The sequence below is a fragment of the Babylonia areolata genome, chromosome 19 (genome assembly GCF_041734735.1).
Source record: "Babylonia areolata isolate BAREFJ2019XMU chromosome 19, ASM4173473v1, whole genome shotgun sequence".
NCBI classification, from domain to species: domain Eukaryota; kingdom Metazoa; phylum Mollusca; class Gastropoda; order Neogastropoda; family Buccinidae; genus Babylonia; species Babylonia areolata.
The window spans coordinates 26385215-26391214 of NC_134894.1; the positions used below are offsets into that span (position 1 = coordinate 26385215).

General features: G+C 40.4%; 1 protein-coding gene across 1 annotated transcript in view; it reads right to left on the minus strand.

The window, feature by feature from the left end:
- The window catches only part of LOC143294256 (calcitonin receptor-like), a 181264-nt gene that overhangs the window by 26041 nt on the left and 149223 nt on the right, over positions 1-6000 (minus strand). The gene's annotated exons all lie outside the window — the stretch shown is intronic.

Here is a 6000-nt window from a genome sequence, read left to right on the forward strand (position 1 = left end):
TTTTTCTGAGGACAGGGTGAAAAAACAAGAGCTGTATAAGCTTATTCTTTTACTCCCAATAAAAATACTTTTGACTTGACTTGAATCCTACTAAGGTGACTGAGTACCAGCCACTGCAGGATCTACTCTGGTAGGTGGCCCAGTGACAGTCTGACATTGGCAGTTCCCTGTGTCCTGGTAAGCACAGGGAAGGTGGAACATCACCCTTCTACTCCTCTAATCCCCTCGTCCCCTCTTCCTCCGCACTAGAGACTGTCTTTTTGTATGTCTGCCTGTCTGTCTGTCAGTCTGTCTCTCCGATCGATTCCATCGTTGCTTCCGCTTTCCCCCGTACCTCTCTCCTCTCTCTCTCTTTTTATCTCTCTCTGTCACCCATCCCATTTCTCTCGCCAAAACAATCGCTGCCAGCCCCCTCCCACCTCACCCCTCCCCTCCCCTCTGTCTGTGATACAAGCGTCATTAATCCTATATGTCTCTTGCTCTCCACCCTCACTCACCTCCCTCTTTATCTCCTGCTATCGTGGTATACCCTCCTCCCCCACCTCTCTCTCCCCAAAACAATCGTTAAACACTTCTATCTGTCTCTGTGAACCAATTTGCTAAAACACACACACACACACACACACACACACACACACACACACACACACACACACCGTCTCTCTTTCTCCTTTATCTCCATCATCCTCCCCCCCCCCCACCATCCCCCTCTCTTACGTTTTCTCTGACCCCATCCAATACAGTTATTGCTCAATGTTTACAATTGCTTTTATTGTTCCCTTTCATCTCAAGATCTCGGATATTCATTCTGTGTTCTACACGCAACAAGAACGTGCGGTCGTGATTCCTTGAACGTGCGTCCTTTCAACAGAAGAAACTCGCTAAACGAAGAACATCACACATGAACGCATCAAGAGATGAATCCCATTCAATGCAACGAAAATAACAAAAGAGTAATGATGTAGGAGGTGCACTAAGATAAGAAGTAGAAAGGCATAAAGTGGGAGGGTGGTTGTATGCTGTTTTTTTCCCTTCTGTTTGTTCCAGCAAACAAACGTTTAGAAACAAATCCATCTAACAGCCGGTTTGAAAGAGAATGATTTCAAAGGAAGAAAAGACAAGAAAGGGGGGCAGAAAAGAAAGACACTGAAGAAATCCTCTCATGTGATAATAATTACGAGCAACTGATGAAATCCAGTATTGAATTCTTATCTCAATGGAAAGCCAACGAACAATTAAGGGTGGGGAACAACACACACGAAAGATCATTATCATCAAACCCTCCTATCCCTTACCCCCATCCTACATTTTTTAGACGCGCTATGTGTGTAAAATAATGTATTCAATAATTACGATGTATGAAAATATGCTCTCTACTAAAAACAACAAACAAACAAACAAACCCAAATCAACACACAAGGGAGATTATTAACAAACTGGCAGTGCATCATCAAAGCCCCCCTCCCCCTCCCTTCCATCCCGCATTTTTAAGACATGCTATGTCTCTTTTTAAAAAAGTTTTCAATAATTACGATTAAAGCTAATATTTCGAAACACAAAACTCTCTCTTTCTTAAAAAAAAAAAAAAAAAAAAAAAATCAGCAGAAATCGGAAACACATCATTATGATACCCTACACCCTCCTCGCCTGCTCATTTGTTTTTAGTCTGTTGAAAAAAATCAATAATTGCGATTGATACTAATATTTTGATACAAAAAATCTGTCTTATTTGGAAACAAAGATCTTTTTTCCTTCATTTCCATTGTCTTCTTTCTTTTCTTTCGACAGTTTTCTCCCCCCCCCCCTTTTTTTTTAAAATTCCCCTTTTCCTTTTTCTTTTGTTCTTTCTCCTAAATTTCGAATCGGATGAGTTTGTTTATTGGGATTACGGAACAGATGTGCAAGAAACTGAAGAAGGAGACTTGGTCATCCATCATCTACAGTGATAACACACTCTCTCTCTGTCTCTGTGTCTCTCTCTCTCAATCCCACCCCCAGAAAGGATACTAATGGTTCTCCCTGGAACAGATTTCCTTTTCATAAGGGAAAAAGCCTGGGGTTATTTTTCACTCTGTTACGTTTCAAGACAGAGCGTTGCATTGTGTTGTACTGTATTGCTTTGTATTGTGCTGTATTGTACTATACTGTTTTCCATCTTTTATCTACAGCAGAGCCATTGAAAGTTTGCCGGAATCAAACGGTATAATTTTGTGATGCTGGGTTCCATATTTATTGTGTGTCAAGTATGCTCCGTTTTCAAGTGTTACAATCCAAGAAACTGTTGTTTTTTCCCCTTTTTTTCTTTCTTTTTTTGGTTTTGTTTTTGTTTTGCATATGATTGGTCTGCCTGCCTGCCTGTCTGTCTGTTTATGCAAAATGTAAAGCACATGAACACTGTCTGTTATCAATGCAAATGGTAGAAGTCTGGTGTCTTCTGAGCATTAAACCATCCGGAGTCTCTCTCTGTCTCTGTCTCTCTCTCTATCCCTCTCTCTATCGTCTACATGCTGATAATCTGCAGGTGTATTTCTATCTTATTCTTTCGCTTTCTCACACATACGTAGATAAACACAGACAGACAGACAGACAGACAGACAGACAGACAGACAGAAGTATATACTTGTACTTTTAAATCTTTTTATATCATTTGTTCACACTCTTTCTTCTTCTTCTTCTCCCATTTGCATCATATTCTTTTTCATCGTTCCCCCCCCCTTTTTTTTTTTATTGACAATCTAGAAGGCTCACTATATTTCTCGTCATTAGCGGAAATCCATAAGCGCATGTGCATTGGAGGCTTGGCTACATGGTGGGGGATTAGGGTAAGGATCTGTATCCTCTCTCTCTCTCTCTCTCTCTCTCTCTCTCTCTCTCTCTCTCTCTTGTCCCCGGCCAAAGCTTAGTGATCTTCTCCTCCACATCTCATTCCTGGGGAAGGGATGGAGGGTTTTTAACGCCATTGAGAACGTTGGTGTTAGGGGATGTACGCAAAATAACATGTGCTCTCCCCCCCTCTCTCATCCTCTTTATGGTTATTGTCTAATCATACCTATTTTCGTAATTCTTTTCTCTCCAGATGTACTCAAAATACGTGTTGATTGTTATGATGTTGATGATGTTTGTTGTAATGCTGTTTATCTTCTCGTCTGTCTAGGAATTCGTTTGTTTAACATTAATTTTAGTCATTTCGTGTGGTTTTTCTTCACACCATTTTCTTTTAATATTTTTCCCTTTCGAGGGCTGGATGAAAAAACGCAGTTGTTTGCTTACTCTATTACTCTCAGTAATAAAATTTTTTCATTCATTCATTCATTCATTCATTCATTCATTCTCTCTCTCTGTGTCTGTTTACACCAGAAAGCATTTAAAAGACGATATGCATGCATGTAACATAATCATTTCAGTACGATTCTGTCATATCCGTGTGCACCCAATTTATAAGGCAAAAAACAACAACATCTGAGCCCGAGTCCGAGTCCGAGACTGAGTCCATCCCTCTTTCACTCTCACTCTCTCTCTTTCTCTGTATGTCTGTCTGGCTGTCTCTCTCAAAAACAATTTGTTGTCAACCCAAAACCCAAATCCTTACATCTGCGTCCGTCATACAATAGTTACTAAATCCCCACGTCATCCCAATCCTCTCCACTCCCCTCTCCCACACGCCCTTCACCTCCCCCTCCCATTCCCTCTCTATGTCTCCAATACACTCGTCGTGCCTTGCTAGATGTTTACCATTGCATTTTGCCCCCTTTCATCCAAAAAGATCCCGGATATTATTCTGTGTTCTACACGAAGTAAAAAACAAAAACAAACAAACAAACAAACACACAAAAAAACAAAACAAAAACAAAACAAAACAAAAAACAACAACAAAAAACACACACACAAAAAAACACAAAAAAACCACACAACCCCCCCCCTCCAAAAAAAAACAACAACAACAAACAAACCAACACACACACACACACACACACACACACACACACACGCACACACACACACACGCACACACACACACACCACCACCACCACGACTACCACCACCACCAACAACAACAAAACACAAAAACCACGTGCGAGTCCTGATTCCTTGCACGTGGTTCATTTCAACAGGAACTCGTTTTGCATAGAACGTCACGAACGAACGAATGAAATTGAGACAAAAGAAGAAGGGTGTAGGAGAATGAACAGAAGAAAGACTGAAAGAAAGAAGGAAGAGAAATGATGAAACAACAACAACACCACCACCAACAACAACAACAACTGAAGGAACGGAACAAAATGAGATCACAAATAGGTCTTAGGAAAGATGGAGAGAAAGAAAAAAAAAGAAAAGAAAAAGAAACAGAGAAATCGACAAAATCCTCCATTCCGATAATTACGCGTGCTCGATGTGATTAAATATTATCTTTTTATCTGAACGGACAGCCAAAGAACCGGTCAAACGTGAGAAAGAACACATAAGGAAGATAATTAACACACAGGAAGCACGTCATCCCGAGGCTATTTTTGGTTGGGTTGCTTGTCGGTTTTTAGACGCGCAAAACCCGTTAAAAAGACGATTTCAAAGATTTCGAGTAATGGTCACATTCTGAGACAGAAGGAAACGAAAATTAAACAATTGAAAAACAGCATAACAACAAAAACAAACAAGCCAGCTCTCCATTTTTTTCTCCCCGTTTACTATTTCTTTATTTCTTCTTTTCCGTCTTTCTTACTTCTTTTCCCCATTTTCTAATTCCCATTGAACGCGATTTGTTTATTATCGGAATAATGAGTAAACATGAAATAAAAAGAGAACTAATTGAAGCCAACAAAATGTGGCCATTCATCATCTTCAGCCATGCACACTGTTAGCACACCCATCCCTTTTTACCGACGGAGCACTGTTAGTTATGACTCTCCCTGGATCAGATTAGAAAAAAGAATAGAAAAGACACTAAAGCGAAAGGTCCGAGTTATATTCGTTCAACCATGTAATTGAAGAGAGAGAGAGAGAGAGAGAGAGAGAGAGAGAGAGAGAGAGAGAGAGAGAGAGATGTTATATGTTATTTCGGATAGAGAAGGAGAGAGCAGAATCACTTTTTTTTCCACAGCATAACAAAAGGATGTGCGCCAAGATCAAATACCATACTTTGTCAATCTGAGTTCCGTTGCTGTAAATTTGCAAAAGAGAAAAATGCTTTTACATAATCTCTCTCTTTGTCCCTCTCTGTCTCTGTCTGTCTGTCTCTCAATCTCCATTCATTCCCTGTGTTTGTTTGTGTATTGTTCCCCTTCATGAGAGGACAATGCAATGGCTTTACATGAATAAAACACCCTCATTTGCATCTCTCTCTGTCAGCCTGTTTGTATGTTTGTCACTGGCTCCCTCACTCCTCACAGACAAACTCAGACAGATAGTCACTCAGTTAGTCAGTCAGTCAGTTAGACAGACAGACAGACAGACAGACAAATTACCTGATGCAGATTTGCGTGAAACAATGACCCGCATATCTCCATTGAAAGAAATAGTATAAAGTATAATGAGCAAGACAAAAGGCGCTCTGATTAATAGCTGCGACCACCGTATCTGATTTACACAAATTATTGTAGTAAATGGGATTGAAACTGTATTGTTCTCATTTATAAATTCAGAGAACCATCTACGCTGTTTTTAAAAGGTCACATACGAGTATTTATCAGCCGGTTTATGTGACTTTCGAGATGTAAGTGTTCGAGAGCATGTAGATTTCCCCCGTGCTCTTTCAAGCTTACGACTTTTTTGAAAATTGGTAATGCGGCGGTTTTCACGGTTAAATTAAAAAACAACAACAAAACGACAAGAAAAACTATGACAACCTCACACCCCCATCCCCGCCACACCTTCACTATCGGCTTCTGTTTCCCACTTTAGCTAACCCACTCACTAACTCACTCTCTCATTGATTCACACACACACACACACACATACACGCACGCACACACACATCCACACACGCACACACACACACACACACA